Source organism: Podarcis filfolensis, assembly GCF_964270895.1.
Source record: "Podarcis filfolensis genome assembly, chromosome: 7".
In the NCBI taxonomy this organism is placed as follows: domain Eukaryota; kingdom Metazoa; phylum Chordata; class Lepidosauria; order Squamata; family Lacertidae; genus Podarcis; species Podarcis filfolensis.
Window position 1 is genome coordinate 47,605,830 of NC_139603.1, and position 20,956 is coordinate 47,626,785.

General features: G+C 39.8%; 1 protein-coding gene across 23 annotated transcripts in view; it reads right to left on the minus strand.

The window, feature by feature from the left end:
* Positions 1–20,956, minus strand: part of ZNF521 (zinc finger protein 521) — a 283,782-nt gene that overhangs the window by 259,843 nt on the left and 2,983 nt on the right. Inside the window, exon 1 of one of the 23 annotated variants that reach the window (XM_083622866.1) lies at positions 19,455–19,486. The exons of the other annotated variants lie outside the window; for them this stretch is intronic. The gene's annotated coding sequence lies outside the window, so the exon portion shown is untranslated. Of the gene's footprint in view, positions 1–19,454; positions 19,487–20,956 lie in introns of those variants that run through there. 23 annotated transcript variants of the gene reach the window in all.

The following is a 20,956-nucleotide window of genomic DNA, read 5'->3' on the forward strand; positions in this document are numbered from 1 at the left end:
TCCCATTTATTTCAGTCCCATTGCATAAGCATGCATGTGCACATGCACACATGCACACACTTTTGGCCTGGGTAGCTTCTGTTCAAATATTTTGGGGTTGTCGCTGCCTGCCACAGCCATAGGATTGCCATGCTGGAGGAAAGACAGCTGCAAGCTCTCTGAACCCATCCCCATCCACTACACCCATCCTCATCCGCCCCATCATTTTGAGAAATGTTAAAAGGAGCATCACAAAGAGCAGAAGTTGAGAGTACCACGGGAAAAAAAGATGGAAAAGAACTCAGATTGTTCGGGGGTGAGGTCTCCCCATAGCAAGTGAGTAGTGCAGGCACAGTCAATCTCTGTGTTAGCCATTTCCTGTTACCCTTTCTGAAAGGGCTGGGCAGTCTAGCAAGTCATTCAAAACTTCCCAAATCTCTTTGCCTATCCAAGAGATCTGGAGGAAGTGCAGAAAAGGCGGGTGAAGGGTTCCACTATGGTGGATTAAACTGTCTAGACTCCATCATAGCAAGATCAAGAGAAATGGAGCAGCCTGTGACGTTCAGAACCTAGTGGAGCTCTCTTCAACTTAGGGGTCCCTTCCCAGAGATGCAGGTGAGGGAAACCTCCCCCTGAGCCTAGGTTGCTTCAAACTGGGATGACGCACAGAAGCCTTCCTTGCCCTGGGAGTTCCTCCCTTCACGATACACAAAATTAGACTCAAGCGGTGGGAAGCTCTAATAAGAGCATTCAAAAAATAAATGCTGTGAGTTTGTCAAGAAGAGTGGTGATATTTTTGGCATGCTTGGAGCAGTCCCACTTAGAAGAGAATTTAGCCCATTTTATTCCAACAGAGTAAATATTCTGAAGTTCAGCAGGATCCAAAATTCACTTTGCTTCTACTTCTCTCCCACTGGTGGCTCCTGGGCACAACTAATTACTTATTTTAACTCTTTCTTGATCCACACTGTGATGATGAAACAGGGACAACAGTTGTTGCTGTTCTGCAAAATGTTTTGTAGTAGCTACTGGGCCAAATGTGTGGAAGCTGTTGGGTTTTTGGCCAGTAGGCACTGTGAGGCTCAACTCAGACATACTGACAGACCATGGTTTACTGTTATGAGAGTGAGGAGCTATGAGCCCAGTGCTTCTGCACGTTTGCCTCCCCATCACTTCTTTGAGAACAGGGGGAAGGGAATTTAAAGTTTTCAGTCATCACAATTTGTAACAAAGCAGTTTCCTATTTCACCCAAGTATGGTTTTGAATGGAATGAAAAACTATGGACTGTTACAAACTATGCCTGAAAGCTTCAAATGTGTCTACCTGAGGGGCAGGCAATGTACCATATTTTTCGCTCTATAAGACACACTTTTCCCCTCCTAAAAAGTAAGGGGAAATGTGTGTGCGTCTTATGGAGCGAATGCAGGCGGGAGGCTCTGCTCAGCGCTCCCTTTAAAGAGCTGTGTGGAAGGGCAGCCCTTTTCCCTCCTTGGGGAAAAGCCCTCTGCACTCTCTTTAAAGGGAGCGCGGCTCTTGGGGCAGCCTTCCTCCCGCTGTCCTCAAGAGGCTTTGAGCGGCTATCCCATAAGCCAGGATAGCAAGTGATCCCGCTTGCTCTCCTGGCTTCTGCCTTAGCCACGCACAGCCTCTTCCGGGCAGGGGGAGCCTTCAACCCCCTACCCGGGAGAGGCTGCACACAGCTATCCCATAAGACAGGAGAGCAAGAGGCTATCCCAGAAGCCAGGTCCCTCTTGCTGTTCTGGCTTCTGGAATTCAGAATATTTTTTCCTTCTTTTCCTCCTCCAAAAACTAGGTGCGTCTTTTGGTCTGGTGCGTCTTATGGTGCAAAGAATACGGTAGTTCCATGTATTGCTGGGCATCATTCCTGGCCACTGGCCATGCTGGCCAAAGCTGTAGTCTGGCAGCATCTGGAGGGTCCAATGTTGGCTCACAACTGGCCTAACTTAAGGCATGAATGAAGGCAAAGGAGAAGCAGGAGAATATGAGGCTCACACTTGGTCGTTCTGTTAAAAGCATGATTTGTTATCTCCAAATCAGACCTAAGAGTTAGTATATTACTAGTGAGACAGCATTTCTCAGAGTGTCATTCTCCTTTTTGTCAAAGGTTCTGTTCTTTATGGTTTTCTAAAATAAATGAACAAAGCAAACTTTTGTTTATATTCTACAAGGAATTGTAGAATCAAACTATACTGCTGTTCTGATTTCTATTGTTTGCAACAAATATAAGGTTCAACATATAAGGTGATGGGAAATCTCTCTTATTAAGTAGATACGAAGTTTGGCCAAGATGTCTGTTCAGACATTATCCTACGTGATCATTTTGAAAAATCCCCCAAAAGATAATGCCACAATGTTTGATATAAAACCTCTTCAAAAGGCCCAAACTGCAAAAATGAGCTTAGCAGTTAGCTTGACAACGCCACAATTTTTAAATAATAGCTGCTGTGGTTTTCGCATCCTGCCTGAGGTGACGGATGTGGGTTAGGTAGCAATTGTTAAGATCTTGTTAACCTTTGTCCGTACTTCCAAATTTGGCTGTTGGAAAGTTACTGAAGCTAACCCTCAGGAACAGAGCACCAAGCGTTGCCAAAATATGGCTAGCTGCTACAGGTATGTTGTGCTGATTTCATCCTTGTGTTTATATGCTTCAGTGCATCTTCCTAAAATGGTTATGTCCTCCTCAAAATGAGTAACAATTAAACCAGTGAAAGGCAGTGGGCTAGAAGAACTGATTCCTAAAGATAGATCAAGGGAAAATGTGGGGGCAACATGAGCCGACAGCAGAACTATAAGTTTCAAAGGCAACAACACCAACACCTCTGTTATTCATTGTTCCCTTTTGAACTTAGAACTGCACAGCGCACCTGGCTAGAAAGGCACTCACACTGTATTGCATGCATACACAGATACAGAAAAATGGTATGAGAGGGACTACTGTTCTTCTATTACTGTTTGTGTGTCCTTCAGGAAACACATTTTAAAAACTGTTAAGTGTGGACTATAATCAGTTTTCTCAGTTCCCTCGGTAAACAAACAAACAATACAATACACTTAATACTTGGCTGCACTGGAGCAATAGTTAACAGCCGCCTTGAACAACTTTGGAGACAAAAGACACAATTTTGCTAAATAAACAGAGAGAGAAAGAGAGTGCCCCAATGAAATCCAAATACTGCCAGCACTGGCCAACACTGCTAAACAATGAAACAGAATGTCTATAAGTAATTCAGTCCACAACAGTCAACTAATCACTAGCACCTGCTAATCAACCACACCAAAGGCTGCAGAGTGATAGGCCTTCATCCATCATACCATAATGCCATAAGTCTGCCTGAAGCCAAAAAATGGCTTTAGAATTCCAATGTGTTTCACTGCACACAAGATGGAAGTCAGCTGCGTGCTAAATAATCCCCCCCACTTTCCATCCAAAACAAAAGAATTGTAGTTTGCTCTCTTCTTTGACACAGGAAGAATTCCATCCAGTTTTCTGAAGGTCTTACAGCAAAGGTTTATAATCTGCAAGAATATGCAATGCACTGTGATCTTAGAGGTGTTACCAGTAGAGCATCTTTTATATGTTGGCATGGGGTTAGTGGGGAGACACATACCCTGGGTCATGTGTTGCAGTTGCTGTTTTTTCTACTTTTGAGTAGTCACTTCATGGCCTGGCACACTTTTCTGTGAATGGAGCAAGCACATGCCCTGCTGTTCTGCCACCTCGCTCATTAAGACCACCACAAAGTTAGTGGCCTTTGTAAAATGAATTTTGTGCTCACTGTTTAGTACTGGTTGCTGTTGTTTCAATTTCTCATGCCTTATCTTACAAGATTAATCATATGAAAGCATTTCAGCACTAAGCAAATAATAAATAAGTAAAGCAGAATTAGTCCTATCAAAACACAAAACACACTGCATCATCCTTAAGGTAAGTTTCCTTTAGCAGTGTTTCTTCAATCTCAATGAAAAAAAGAAGTTTGCAAAATGTTATTGTGATAGTGCTGCTACTGCCACCACTACTCAATGTTGGCTTAGTGCTGAAATGTAGATGGTGTCCTTCAGGGCACAGAACAGGCAATTATCTCTTCCAAAACACACGGAACAAGGTTGGGGGAAAAGGAAGGAAAGTAGGTAGTTTGGGGATTAATGAAACAGAAGCAACGAAAGGCATACTGCACCAGACGTGCTTTGGGAAAGACAAAGGCAGATAAAGTAATCGCAATGGAAAAGGATTGTAGGGAGAAGCCAACACCGTTCCTTGATTCTCTTTTGCAATACTACAGGCACAGTCAATGCACAGACCAGAGTTCTGGTGCATGTACACACACAGCACGAAGGGGAGAAGAGCTTCAAACGCTCAGGAACGCATGGTAGACGTGTGCCAGGGAACCATCACCGCTGCATGTTTCAGATGCCCCCTTCCCTTTACTCTTTCTGCGTAGAGGAGTGAAGCACAATTGCCACTCAGAATGTGAATGAGTTCTTCTGTCGTGATCAGATATGCTTTTTTTTTATCACTCCTGATACCTGTGAAGTACAGTAGCCCCAGTGCCCAAATCTGAACTGTAGCAGGTGAGAATGAGAAGGCCAATAATAGACTTGAAGCAGATTGCCGCAGCCCAGGAACAGTGTTGGCCTAGGATTCTTCAGCACCCAGTAGCGCCTGCTTTGAGGAGGGTGCACCTCTTTCTCTCGCTTTCGGTTTCAGCGCTAGAGCAATAGTCTGGCAGACTGAACAGGTCTCCTGTGGAGCATGCTATGAAAGGGCCCCTCAGGGAGCAAGCTATGAAAATGGGATGGCCTCTAAACATGAGCAGGAATTTGATAAAGCCCAGGGAACAAAATTCATTATTCCTCCTTCATTTTATAACGACATACTCTGCAATTCACTAAGCTGTCTCTTAAATGAGAGCCAGCCTTGTTCCGCATTAGGAAAGTAGTGGCCAATGGCAAAAATGTGCATTAGAGACTTAATAAGGGAAGTAATGGGTGACGGTGAAGTACAAACACAGCAAGAATGTGAATGTACACTTTACAACAAATCCTAGAGAACAAAGGCTGTGATTTATTGTATTTATACTACTACAAACTATAATAAAAATAAAAGCTTTGGATAATTGAAAAAAGTCTTATTTTCTTTTTCACGAGGCAGGTTAATAATTTTTTTAGAGATACCTACTGCCCTGAATGACTGAGGCCATTTTCGGCTTGTTAAACAAAGTAAGAGAGAAGCCACACATCCCAAAATAAACCATAAAAATAGATTGCTATTGATTTAGTACCCTTCCTAAAATGGTTTCCTTAAGGAACGTGAAACAAAATAAGCCTAATACAGCAACAATAGTTGCTGGGAGGTAGAAGAGGAGGAAAGGTTTTAACCTAAGACAACTGTCCTCATTTTTTTCTTTCTTTTTGGGGGGCGGAGAGGGGGGTGACTTGCATTTTGCGTTTCCTGCAGTTCAATAAATAGTTATTTTATAAACCCTCCTATGCATAAAGATTAGAAGTTATTTGGTCTTTTCACCCATCTTACACAAGTCTTTTCCCACAAGAATGACAACTTTGCAGGGGGAAAAATGTGTTCAATCTGCATGTTTGAGTAGTATCAGCAGACAAGTAATAGAGACACTAGGCTGATTAGCATAATCAATACACAATTTACAGAGCTATCCAGACAGAACAGAAGTGATATGTGTATGCCATTATTTTAGCATCTACAAATTACAGTAATTTCGGGAGGTATCTTTATGCATTTTCTCTCCTCTGCCTCTGTGCATGTAAAGCTAATAAGAGGCACAGACTGCCCCCCACCCACCCCCTCCACCCTTCAAAGAGAGAAGACACATTTCAGAAAGACACTTAAGAACAGGAAATATATGTTAACTCTCCTCACTTTCAGGATGTTGAATGGGAGATGAGAATATTTCACTGTTTAAAATAAGGGTTCTTGATTAATGCAAACCTGCAACTCACTGAAAACAGAGCTTGAAGTGAGGCTTAACGGCAGGATCAAGGACCCAAACAAAGCAGACCACACTAGCAGTGCTGAAGCAGGAACATGCCAAATCTTTCCAATCCCTTAATTCTGGACTAGGAATTTAGAGCAGACATTACACCGCCCCTTCTCTTCGCTGTTGCAGACTGAAACATGCCTAAAATTTAGCTACTTTGGTCACAATACTAGCTAACATTAACTAGCGTTGACAGAAATTTACCTATTAACCATATGGTGGTTGCTTTAAAAGTTAACATCCCTAGTTCTAGGTGTAGGGCAGGGATACCCATATGATGCTCTCCACATGTTTTTAGGCTACATCCTATCATCTCTGGCCATGATGGCTTTGGCTAATGGAATTTGGGAGTCCCAACAGCTGGAGGCACTATGTTGGGTACCCTTGGTTTAGGGCATATTTCAACAATTTGGGTCTTATAAGGTTATAAGTAAAGGTGGCACTGGCGTAGCGTGGGTCGTCAGCACCCGGGGCAAGGCAAGTAATTTGCGCCCCCTAACCCGTGGATTTGCGCCCCCTAACCCATGGATTTGCCCTAACCCCAGATGTTGCGCCCGGTGCGGCCGGCCCCCCCTGCACCCCCCACGCTACGCCACTGAAAGGTGGTTGTGTACTGTAGAGTTGATTTAGTAGCAAAATGGCTTGTATTGACATCCAGGAAAGGACTGACCAATTGACAATAGAGCAGATACTGTTAAGTTTCATCAGAATACATAAAGATTTGAAGGCACAATAATATGTAAAAATGCAATTTAAGATGGACATATGTCTTGAGAGTTCTTTGACTCAGAACTAGAAATCTTGAGCAAAGGAGCAAGCTACTTTTGAAAGCTGTTGGTTTTCTCTCAGAGTCTGACCAAGCAATGCTGAATGAGATACAAAATATGTGTTTCATATTGGTGTGGGCTTGCAGTGTAACCACCTGTTAATAATCTATAAAGAAATAAAGTGGGGCGCTGGGGATGGGGTGTTCAACTCTATTGGGTAGTCCCAGCCTTTAAAAGCAGGGACTTGGTTACAGCTGAGCCATGTCTGTAGAAATTCAGGGGGCTTTCCTGGATTAGATGAAGTCCAGATCATAACAGTAGTAACCTACTTCATAAGGTGACAACAATTATACACACAGACACAGAATGCCCATTTTTTAAAAGTTGCCAGTTGTAAAGGGGTGGTGGTTGAGGCAGTAGCAAGCGTTCAAGGAGTTGCCAGTCTTTTCTGCCATCCTGGACTAAGACAATGAATTTAAAATGCTTTTAACCCTTAAGCAATAAACAAGCCATTTAATTCTTCTCTATATGCTACTTGTTCTCTAATCCTACCTAACCACTAGACACATAAAACATATACTCTTATTCTGTACTCAAGGAAGAAATGGCCAAAATACAATTGCACTGGATCATATCTGTATTAATGAATAATCAAATCCAGTTCTGGTTCAAAACTCCAAGTACATTTAATGCGCACACAGCTCTCACACAATATGTTTGCTGAATATGTAAGACTCTGCACTCAACTTCAAACTAGGAAAAAACTGTTGGATCAGGTTCTGAATATTTTTCTTTAAAAAAGGTGTTAAAAGAAGAAAAACTTAAAAGGTCTTATATATTTCTAAACTGAATATAGAGCGACTCTCATACCACACAAGAAAATTAACAAAGCCAATAACCAAGACCAGATACAGCTGGAATTACACCAAACTCTCATAAATATTTTCATAAATATTTTTTTAAAAAACATTACAATTTGAAGGCTCAATTCCACTTACTACTAATTCCACTTACTACTACTGATGATGCCCTTGGTGGCATCATCAGCCAGTTCCCTTCAACTGATCCATATTCAGTTTAGAGGCATAATTTCTCCTCTCATACATATTACTTTACCTTAAGAACTAAACTGTGAACTATCAGGTTAACATCCCCGACCCCACCCCCGGAAAAGAACTCTGAGATGGATATTCACAGCCTGATGAGGCTGTTTTATAGTAGTAATTTTATGAGAAGCATAGTGACCTATACTTGCAAACATAGTTGAAAGGATAGCTTAAAGGTTTTGCACCATGGATATACTTTTGGTTAGATTCCTTTAGTACATTTAGTAGTACTTCAAATCAGTGTGTTCGTGTCTATTCATGTTTTAAGGGTTTCACAATTATTTATGTTAAGATCACATCAGGCAAATTGGCTGGTCCTTGAAGATGGCCCCAATCTGCTTCTCCAAGACTGAGGTCTGCAACTCAGCCAGCCCAGCCACAAGCTGGGGAGATCCTATCACAGACTCACCCAGTTTACTGGGATAAGACTAAGAAGTCCATGGCTGCTGTTACTGGAGAAGATCCTGACCTTGAAAATGGCATGGTAGAACTCCTCAGGAAGACCTTGCTACTACTCCGATCCCTTGAGGAAACTTCATGGAATTCTGTTGAAAACAGATATGTGCCCCAAGACTAAAAACCAGTTATGTAGCCAAGGCTAACCAACAAGTTCACAGGATACTACCCAGAGGAAATTAGGTAAGTTCAAATCCCATTAAGATGTATGGAATTTAAGCACACAGTTGGGTTCGATTTTAATTAGCATCTAATGTTCTCTGGATTCCCCCAAAATACTCTATCCACTGAACCACACAAGCTGAAGTTGATTATCATTAGGGTTTCAACCAATTAAAGATATTTCAAGCAACTAACTGTTTTGCTTTTAAGTGAACGACAAGTGGATTAATTGGTTACAATAAAATCACAAGTATCTTGGTAAACGTCATGTGTTGAGGTTGAAAAATGACCATGACATGGAAAACATCACCTGTCTGTTAAATGCACTGCTTTAATCAAGAAAAGTAGGTAAGCAGTTTATAAAAAAAGATACCTTCAGCATCAAAACACTGTCATAAGGAAACTCAAAAACCACCTGTTCAGCAGCAAAATAAGTATACACATAAATGAATCTCTTCACACATTCGCACACACAGCAAACTCATTCATATTACCTACAGTCAAAAATCTTATCAATCCTGCACAGCTAAGATCAGCAAAGCCCACCAACGACTTATGACACCCTATCAGTAGCTCAATACACTCTGCTTTAGCTACTTCACTACCTGTCAAGTTCTTGTCAGGTCACAATAAGATCCACTTCAGTTGTGTTCAGATTGGTGGATCACAAATTGTGGATTTCTCAGCTAGATCTATGAGTTAATTAAGCATATGTACATTGTTTTATATGGAAGAGGAGTGTGTTTAATTATTTAGAAAATTCAGGACTTGTTGCTATTGCCATGATACTGCCTTTAATTAACATGGTGAGGGAGTTAATTTATGTGAAACAATTTGGCTCTTGTAATAGAAATGGGAAACCAGCACTTGATGGGGCTTGGGAAGAATACAACACTACCACGGCAAACCTCAGCCTTGTATGCCGCTTTGAGCTCCTTTGGGGAAAAAGGCAGAATATAAACTGAAAATACGATTATTAAACATGTTAACAGCTCTGTTTTATTTATACATATAACTTTCTTTGAAAGGGCTCAAATTGGCATACAGTGGTACCTCGGGTTAAGAACTTAATTCGTTTTGGAGGTCCGTTCTTAACCTGAAACAGTTCTTAACCTGAGATATTATTTCTGGGTTAGCAGAGTCTGTAACCTGAAGCGTCTGTAACCTGAGGTGCCACTGTATATGGCTCTTCCTTTACCCATTTACATTCTACCGCAATCAGATTCTAGTAAGCTAAGAAAGGAGTGGCAAATTTGTGAGCTTTCAATGGTCAGTGTAGTTATGGGTGAACCAAGGACTCTAAACGTGCATCAGCAAACACCAGCAGGACTCATGGTTGGATATGTGGCTTGATAAAACAGAGGGCATTACTGCAGCAACCTGAGAACAGTGCGCTCTAGGCATGTTGGCTTGGGTCTTAGGCCAAGTTGACCTAAGGAAGTAAAGTTTTCTGGCCCCTTGCAGCTAACTATACCTGAATAGGCAGAGCAACTGGGCAGCTGATCCCTGCAGAAAGCAGAGTTTATGTTTAAAGATCCTAAGCTTTATTTCCACATGTATGTACTTCATTTGCTCTCTCATCATAGCCCTGTGCAGAGATGGGGAACTGGATCAAGCCAGTGGGCTAGATCCCTATTCTCCACACACATCCACAGGCCAACTTTGGCAGATGAGCAAGACCCATCCATTGTTCAATCACGGGACATCTTATTGATGTCAGCTGACTGGCACCTGTCTCCAAGTGCAAAGGAGGTTGCAATCTCCTTGTAAGATGTAGTTCCAGCATTAATCAGCTCATTGGCACTGGGAACCTGCCTTCAAGGAGGCTCCCTTATAAGTCCCTATCAGCTGATTTTCAGTTACAAGGAGTCTGTGCTGTGCTTTGGAATCTTCGCAATCCTGATAGATAGGGTTTGAATGAAGATAGTTGGGGTTTTGACCCGCTTTTCCAAACATTTGACTTCCCTTTGGCCAAGCCTCAACTTTTCCTGACCCACTCTTGATATCATATATGATGTCAGGTGCAGAGCAGGTGGGCATGGTTTGGCCAAAATGGTCTGAAGGACCTAATCAGACCTGTTGGCTGTTCTAAGGTATTTACATTCAGTCTCTGTATACAGAACACATTTCACACAGCTAACCAGGTAAGAAATCTTGGGGTAGTGGTGGGCAGCTTAACAAAAAAATGTTGAAACCAAGATCTGACAGCTGCGGAAAAGCTAAATTCCATTATAGGAATCATTTGGAAAGAAGTTAAAAATAAAACTGCTTTAAAAATGAGACTATGGAGGTACAGCATGACTATGGGATAGTGATCAGTTGCTGGGAATCACAGCTGGGGAGAGTATTGTTGCAGTTCAAGGTTGCTTGTGGGCTTACCACAGGCATGTGACTGGCCACCATGAGAACAGGATACTAGACTAAATGGACCTGATCTAGCAAGGTTCTTCTTCTGTTCTTAACAGAGCAATACAGCATTTGGTGTCCTGATCACCTCCATCTGACAAGCTAAAAGTAAGGGCAATTTTATTGATTCATTGATGTTCCTCTCCTGACACTGACAAATAAAGTATAATTAGTGGCACCTAAATCACAGAAAATACATATGAAGCATCCTGGTTTACAGGGCAAACTTTGAGTGATATTTATACTTACAGAAATCCTGCTGCAATTAATGAACATGACTCAGTTAAGGCCATAACTTTCAATAGGTCTACTCTGAGTAAAACCTAGCTATGTACTAAAGCATAAGGGTTATACGTGAAAGCAAGCATAGAGGACTACACTGCATATTGGAGAAACACGAATGGAGGAATGGTTTTAACGCCCTTCCTCACTGGCCCTCTTCCAACTCAAAACCTCTTCCTGCTTCACATCTTCAACCAAACCAGCTTTCCCCCCAAACAGGAGGTACAACAAAAGGTAAGAAGTCGGGGGCACTCTTACGTAATACAGTATAGTGTAAACATAACTTTTATATGCCCGGGGGGGGGGGGGATGTGTAAGCTGCTTTATTGCCGAACTGAACCCTCAGTATCTCTGAGGTATTCCTGTACTTTACTTCCTCTTACTATTCACATTCATACTTTAGTCTACAATCTCATTTAAGGAGTATCCTCTCCCCTTTAAACCCGAATGCATATATATTTTCTCGTACTGATCACAAAACTCAATCCATATATATACCTAATCTTCCACTCATTAGAAGAAAAATGACAGTCCTACCCCACCAAAATAAAACGAGTTACAGTTAGAAGCATTTTTAAATCCTGGTGTCCTTGAACAGGTGCGGTCAGGATGCAATGTGAAATACGAATACAGAAGATGATTATTATCACAGTAGAAACCATAAAAAAGATTAAGGAGTGACACTACAAGTTAGAGACACTGTTGACAAATTTCAGTCGCTCTGACACCAAATTATCCCGTTCCTTAGACAGGTGTTGTTAACAAAGCATGTTTCAGATCCTGGGCAAAGTAACAAAGACAAAAGGAAGGAATGCTCACTGAAAAATATCCAATAAGAGCACCTCCTAAAGGCCAATAAAATAAAATAAAAACCCACTAAAATACAATATGCAAATAATAGCAGGTGTCAGTAATAATAATAAATACTTGGTAATATGAAGAATAAACAAAATACAAATATACCGTCTGCTAATAAATGTTTTAAAAATAAAGCATTGACAATGGCTCCCAGAGAGAAATGCACACCCACTTTGCCCCTGCCTGGTTCTATTAGCTGAGGCAGCACAGTAGCAAAGCAAAGGTCTGGCTTACTGTGTCATCTGAACCCAGGCTTGTGATTAAGCTCTTTCCTTCTTAACCACAAACTGTAGCCAAGAACAAACCTGGTTTATCTTAGCATTCCATGCAAATGTGGCCAATATCTTGCAAAGGAGTCATGCATGCTACCTAATTGCTGCAAAACTTATTGCTCAACCGTACAGTGATCAGCTAGCCCATTTTTAGGGCCCTGATCATAAGAGTGCAAAAGAATCTTTAGAGGGAACATGGGGCGCATATCTGATTTGAATGACCTGACGTCCTGGCTGGGCGGGCAGAGGGCGTCACTGAGACAGACATCTAGGAATGAGAAGATATAAAAAGGCTACAGCTGGAAAATGTATCTAAAGGCATAAGGGATGTTCAAGTAACATTCTTGTACAGACCAGTTTTAGAAATAAAATAAAATAGAAGTAACTGTTGCAGAGTGAAAGGTCTTTTCAGCAACACGTTGCCACATACAATATTTATAATACAAACACGGACACAGGTAAATTCACCTAACCTATGAACAACCAGGACATTCCCCACCCACTTAGCATCAGTGTTGGCATGTGGTAAAGCAGAGGTGCAGAAACTTTAATGTTAAAGTACATAAATGCTCTGTGTTAGGAGATTTAGAGGGGTAGAATTTGCAAAATCATCAGGGATATGAATAGCCAATAGATATAATTCTAAACTGGAAAATAAATAAATTAAGAGAGCTCAGTTGGGGTCTGGGAGAATCCTGTACTACCACCCAAACTGTTGTGACACTCAAATTCTGTACTGATAATTATGCTACTAAATCACATTCTACAACTTAAGACGACATGTAAGTTTTAAGGATGAGAGTATCCAAATTAGGTGGCAATGCTGACATTCTTATTAAAATGGCTTTTCTGGAGCTTTTAATACACCTGCTTCAGAGAATTCTTATCCATTTGTTGTGCCCTTGAAAAGCAGGCTCCTGCTGTGTCCCAAATGAAGTGTATTGAAGACTGCCGATATTGGGAAAATCAGAATAAAGTTTATATATGTAGTAAGGATGATTAGTCTAGGTAGTACTACTGAAAAACTACATTCACTTAAAATGAAACACTATTTAAAATCTGGACTATGCCAGCAACAGAACTGTTATTCATTTGCCAGCAAAGTCAACCAACTCTACCACCCTCCATTAAAGTTAGCAATGTAAGGTTTGAAAAGTGGGTAATTGTCCATATTGAAATACTTAAAGTAAGTGTGGTAAAAGTAGTTGCATATGTTGTGCACACTCTAAAGTATGCATTTTCCAAACCACAGCACTTCTTCACTTTTAAAAATAAAACACACACACACACACACACACACACACATAAATGCCCAAGGTGGGGGGAGGAATAGCAGCTCACTGGATTAAATGCCTTCTTCAAAGGGAAAGGGAACACCTAGAAGTACTGTATAAGGATAACATATTTATTTGCAAGGGACAGCTCTGTGATAACAGTACTGTACATGCTTTGCGTGCTTCAACCCCCTGTATCTCCTTTTAAAATAACCAGATAGGAGCTGATATGAAAGACCTCTGCCTGTTGAACTGTTGACTGTCAGGAGTCAATACCAACCTAGATGAACTACAGTCCATCCAGATATAAAGACTGCTTCCTTTAGTATTTTTTCAAGTTTTAAGATTTTGAGATCATTAGCCTCTGCTGTGGTACGGGTTAGGTTTTGTTCTTTTTACTGTATCGTTGGATGAGCTCTTCAGGAAATGTTTGCTTTGTATGTTGCGTTTCTCTTTTTTTATTTTGCCTCAATTTATTTTACTCATTTGTATTATACCTTGGTGTTTTGCTTTGATACTTTGTTTGCATGGCATGCCAAACAAATGCCAGCAAATAATAATAATTTAAATAAAATAATGCCTACATTTCGGTTAGAATAATCCCATCTTCTATCACAATGAAGAAATAGGCTTTTCAATGCCCTTTTGCGCTACAAGTGTGTGAGTGCATCAGCAGACATCCCAAATAGTTCCCCCCCCCCAACCACCAGCCAAGGAGATGCAGCCTGCCTCGGGTCACAGATTTTTGGGTACCAAAGTGCACCCAACTGTCCATCATTTAATACTGAGGGTGGTACAGTTTAAATTTTATGTTATCAGTCTAAAATGTCTTGCCCTGTTTGTTATACCGAAACATAAGAGCAAAACATGGAGTTTCTGTCCTCTCTCTGGAAAGCAGGAATACTAAATGGAAATGCAAACTATGAAGTATAGTAATAAAGATACTCGAAGTTTAGCTCAAGTCTTCTCCCCCCCCCCCCCTTTTGCTTCAACATAATCCCCAGGCATATAGCTAACTACTGCTTGATCATTATTCCGGCTCAAAGTAAAGCTACTGAAGTTTAGAAGGATTCACATCTTACAGAGTTTCTTTCATCTCCAATAATTACTAAACTAGCATAATTACTAATACTTGAGGTGAACTGTGATGCATGCTAAGAGCCCGACCTGCCTAAATTAGAGGGAGGTGTTTTAGTTTTTAAGTTTACAACTGTTCTCAATTTTCTAAGATTCACATCTTCTGTCAAACTTTCTCATTGGTCTCCTAAAACTTTCCTTCACCATTTGATTATGTTAAGGAGATAAACTAAAAGAATCTGCAGTCCCTGAATTTCAGATTTTTTGTAGCGACAGTATTGCTAAGTACATTTAAACGCCAGACATGCACACAACCAGAGGAAAACATGAACAAATAAGGCATACATAATTCTTGCTAAGCTGCATGTAGACCCCAAGGCAAAAAAATGAAACACAAGACCACATTTTCCTCCCAATGGGACCAATCCTGACCTTTGACAAAACAACAGGGGACAACAAAAAAATCAAAATACATATGGGGAAATACATCATGCTGAGATTTAAACTGCATTTGCAGTTTAAAAATAACATTCCAATATAATGCTATTTACACTGAAAATCACTCAAGTCACAAAGTATAATGGAACCCAAAAATCATCTTAGTTTTCCCATTTACATTTATTGCCACATTAATACTGACAGCACTAACAAGCTAACTTTTGGAGTCAAGTATTATTCTTTGAATTTCAACATTACAGCACAGAGTTTGTAACAGAGGAACTGATGTTATTAAGCTGTAAAGACTTGCAGCTTACAGCCCAAGAATTAAGGGGAAGCACAAAGCCATTCAAGAAATCCTGGATCAACATTGCAAATGTTATCTTTACATATTAGACATATCGCAGTACAGACAAATTCAGCAACAATTCAGGGGGCAGTTACAAAATCTCTTAATTGTAAGATGCCTGTATGGCCCAATGAAAAAGAAGGCTCAGCTCATAACACTGGAAAATATATATTGTTCTTCAACCATTTTCATGAAGTTCTAGTTCCTGCTATACTGACACAAGAGATAGCAATTCGTGGACAAGATTTTCATACTTCCTTCCAGACATAAATAAAGGGTTATCAGTAATGTGGGTCACTACACTGCTACAGCAACACTCAAATCAGTCACTAACAGCCCAATGCAATGCCACAACTTGCTGTGTTAAACTTGCACCGTGAGATGGCTGAAGAAGGCGACCCATGTAGCTATGCTGGCACAGAACTATTATACTAGTAACCAAATCCAATCACCAAATCCGCCAGTGTGGTCCCATGAACAACGGCTATGATACAAGTGGAACTGGGGCTGGTAGGGCAAAATATTCAGCCAAAATATTAACAATTTAAACATTTTTAGTTATTTTGAGTGTTATGTTGGCATCCTTAATATATCATTTGTCTTCAGGTGGGCAGATGGGGACCTACGACCATGTTGCAGCCTAACCTCAGGTGAATTACACTTGCAGCACTACAACCATACATATCTATGGTAAAGAATAATAATTAACAAGCTGATCCCAAATGCATGCTTAAGTTAAAGGTGGACCTGTGCTCTGAAAATGTTGAAAGTTATATATCACAGGAAGCATTTGAACAGGCCTGGGGAGAACATGCAGAACATGCTACCCCACTTTCCTTACAAGCCAAAGGCAGTTGCTGCAGCAACAATGCTCTGTGCACCACTGAGGTCTGGAATACCTGTAGTAAATCTAATAATTTCAGATTGCTACAAATCATCAATAGTGACAAGGCAGATTAACATGTGTGTTGTGATACATCAACAAAGAAAGAGCGTAAACCGACAGCACATGAAAAGGGAACTACTATATAGTTGCCTGAATTTAAAGAATATTGTAAGACAGTTCTAATATGTAATTTTGCTTTGTACATGTGTCTGTACGCTTTCATGTTGACTATTCTCAATTTTGCCCAATTCTGGCTAGATACACAAAAAAGCAGCAATCTGCTTCAGCACAGATGTTTTTGGTTTACAGGCCAATTGGAATTTTATGAATTTTTGTCCCCTCACTTTTAAGAATATAATGCTATAGTGCTCAGAAATTGGTCATTTCAGATAAAGTCATTTAGAACAACAGTATGAGATTGGGGATGGGCAGGTTTCAGGGATACTACCAACAGTAATTACTATTTTTGTCTATATGGAATTCCTTAGATTATATTATGAGTCAAGTAATCTAATGTCTTTTAATATCTAGTCAGTATGGTCTATTCTTTGAATGTCAATCTCCCTTCTGAGTTACTATTCCTAAATTAGAGTTCTCACTTCTGCGCTTTTCTATGCAAAATTCTATTTTGGCTCTCTAGAATGTGTAAGAATGAAACAATATGTCTAAATATATAATTGGAAATAGAAAATATGTTTTTCAACATTTCCAACAATTCAGAAGTAAAAATATGGCTGAATTTTCTCAAACAGTACAATTCAGGGCCTTACTACGTAGTATTTTCAATATTGCTAAATAAATGCATGCTTTAGGCATGTTAAATGTAGTACATGGAGTAAAATACACTGTGTCCTTCATCAAGAAACATAAAATTAATAAAGCCTTATGAAACTGTGTCTGCATAACAGTACAATGAAACACATACTGCACTAGGGGAAATGTTTAAGTAATAGAAACATTTAAGTCTCAAATCATGTCAATATCCTCGTTATGGCTAATTTTACATCTACAATTTCCAGTGGTTATCCCTCCACAAGTAACTGGTGTAATAAACAGAACCTTATTTTGGTTCAAAAATTATGGCAGTGTATAAACATATTTACATCTCTATCCTAAACATACTTATTTGGAAATGATACTTGCTTTAAAAGTTCCATCGTACTCAATGGAATTTACTTTCAAAAGAAGTACCTTTTAGAATGCATGTACATTTTGGGGTATCTTTCCCCCATCCAGCAAGGAGGATCAATTTGGATGTATAAGTGGACATATAATTTTAAAAAATGTATAATTTCAAAAGACGCAAGAAAAAAGCAAACAAGAAAAATAGGTCGGTAACACAGGCCATTGAATTATAGGAAAGCTAATCCTTTCCAATGGTGGCATTAAGCACTTGGAAGTATTCCTTCTTCCTTGCCTCCATTGCTTAGGAAATCCTAGGAAGAATTTCATACATGCAGAAAGGCCTATCTTGACCTTTGGTTACCAAGTATGAAAGTGGCAGGAAGGATACGACACTTGGACAACAATATTTAATGCTAGGTTTTCTTCAGGTAAGAACTGTATAGTGAAGAGTTCCCTGAAGAAATGGGATATATGACTAGGAGGGTGGGGAAGGGGGAGGGAATGGAGAAAAAGCACAGGTCAAGGTTGTCAAATCCCATGTCAAAAGCAACCTGTAGGTTCTGGCTTTTAAATTCCAAAAAATATATAATGCTTTAAAGCATTAGTGAATAAATAATGCTCTCACCCCAACATCTAGATACACTTGAATACATTCTTTCACAATTCATTTGCATACTTCTAAGTTTTTCATTGGGAAATGGTAGCCACGGTGTACAGTTATACTTCTCAGAGATTTTCACAACAAGCCACACACAACACATTACGCTTGTATAGAATTCTGCTAAATGGTGCTATTAAAGTAATTAAACACAAGTTCAACAGCCACCATATCCCGCCCCACTCGCCATTCTCCCCAGCCAATAATCGTGATGAAGAACAGGTTTATTTTAAATAAATACATTTTACAAAGAGCAAGAACATGAAGTTTGTAAAATCCATAGCTTGACTGTAATTTACTTACTATTAGTAATATTCCAAACCAAATTGCCATTTTGATAATATACCTGCCTAATGTCACCACTACCCTGGAATGCAAGTTTCAAATCAGGCTAACAGAAGTGTCAATAGTACAAAAAAGCCTCTTTCCCCCCTTCCATTAAACAAATAGACGGGAGCCTCAGGACCTTTATTTCATGATAATTTTACTTAAGCCAGACACTGATCCAAATTTAATTTGTAGACTACAGATTAGCACCCCTATCCTAACACTTTTTTTGGCACTATTAATGTTTACTTAATAGTTTTTGTTGATTCACAGTCAACACTCATTGATTATGGTAGCTTTTTACAATGTATCTCACATGACTGGTTTGCCGCTGAAAAGTTTGTAACTGCATTTTTAGCTATAGTTCTTGTTTATTTCTAAATGATTTGGCCATTATTCATTTTACAGTAAGAAAACTATCTTAGGCTGCAACACTAATCCAACTTTCCTGGTATAAACCCCACTGAATTAACTTACTTCTGAGCAGACTTCGTTAACCTTGTGATGTAAGGCTAGGAACATAAGCACAATTAATTGGAAGTCCCATTAAAAGAAATATAACTTACTCCTGAGTAGACATGGCTAGCAGATTGGGCTCTAAATTAGAACCACACTAACATTATTAAACTGTACCAAATATTTATGATTCAGCTCAAATCTGCACCTTCCTAATTGAAAACAAAGATGCATGTGATTTGTTTGTTTTTTTAAGTGCTGAAAGCAAAATACTTAAGCTCTCAACTGCCTCAGTACTCCAAAGTCATATTTTCCTTTGAATAAGGCCAGCCAGCTCAAAAATGGACAATAACAAAGAAAAAATATTCAGCTGAATGGAAAAGAATATTAATTTATGTAGCAACAATCTAAATATTGCATCAACCATGATACTTCAGATGACATTAGCATGCATTATGATTAAAGGGGATAATGAGTAGAATAATGTATAGGAATGTGTAACCTATGCATTTAAATAAGCCACTGCTTGTTTTGGTCAATACTTACTGTCAATGACATTGGGATACTTCTCTCTGCTCATAGGCTGTTGATACAGACCAAAGACTATATTTTATATGAGCACACAGAAAACTGAAGCTACATCTTTATTTTAATTAATAATTTTCTTTACCAAAAAGCCTTTTGGAAAATAAGTGTTTTGTTTCCACGAGGAAATTTTTTTTAAAGTTATATATATATATACTATTTTGGCGTAAGTACAACTGTGCATCATTTATCGGTTAACTTTGCATGCTCAGCCAGTTCTCAAAGATTCACAAGTATAATAATGAGGTGCTTTTTCCAACTCAATTTCTTTTCTACATCTCCCCATAAATTTAACCAATTGATGACTTTATTTATTGGCCATAAAAACTTGCTTGCATGTAAATTAATCCTCTTTAGGGAAGCTATCAGGAAATAAACATATGCACAATCAACAGAACTCTCATTGTAAAGTCATTTTAAAAGGTAGCTGAAGAACATCAAATTCATTCCTTACAAGCTGTCAGACTAAAGCATCAATGAACTGTATAAACTTCAGTCAACCAAAAATTATATATGGGTCAAAATCAAATGTGGGGAAGCAAGTTTAATATACACTGCTAGGGAGACGTGGAGAATTGGAGTGAATAGGATGGTGCATGCTGCTTGAAGCTTTGGATCAGGTCTCCGAGAGGTAAACTTTTGGAATGAGTTTTTATACCAGCCAAACAAATCACTATTGTCCTGGCCTGTCTATGTAAACAGGCTGACCTTACTGCCCCCTCACAACCAATGTGTTTCACTGACTTCAACCTAGCAAAACCTGGTTTACCATACAGAATTAGGCCTAGTACTTTTATGTAAGTCACCTATTAATTCAGTCACATCCCAAACTCATTCCAGCCGTGTTTACAGGCCAACTTTCCAAAACTTCAGATACTGTCTTCACACACACACCCCCATGCCCTAATATGACACGTAAGCCACCACCAGTGTCCTCACATCTTTCAGCCTAGGACAGGAGAGAAACTCTAGCTCTTTTGTCAACCTTTTGTATTTTATTACCTCCAGTAGCAGAGAGATCGAGTAGTAGCCTTTCTCTTCACAGCAAAAGGGCACACACAAAAACTACAAGGAGCTGCGTTGGATTTCCACCTACAGTTGCTGAGGTGGAAGAAATTTAGTGATGGGGGGTGGGCTGTGGAAGGGCAAGTCCTGTTATGATAGTATAGGTCAACTGTCAATATGACTGAGAAGGTCTACGTGAATTGGATGGGGATGCTAGCAACAGTAGCAGTGCGAGAACGAAATGAGGTGGAGGGGGGGCAAGGAAGGAAAGAAAGATATGAGTATTTACAACAGATTTTTGAAGAAGGGAATCCTAGACGATTGCTGCTGGCAGCACCAATCTGAGGGACGCGTGACAGCGTCCTAGATGGGGCGGAGAAGGATGACTGAGGGAGGCCAGCATGTCAAGACCACTGGGCTGAAAGAGGGAGGCAGCACAGACCAAATCTCCCCAGGAC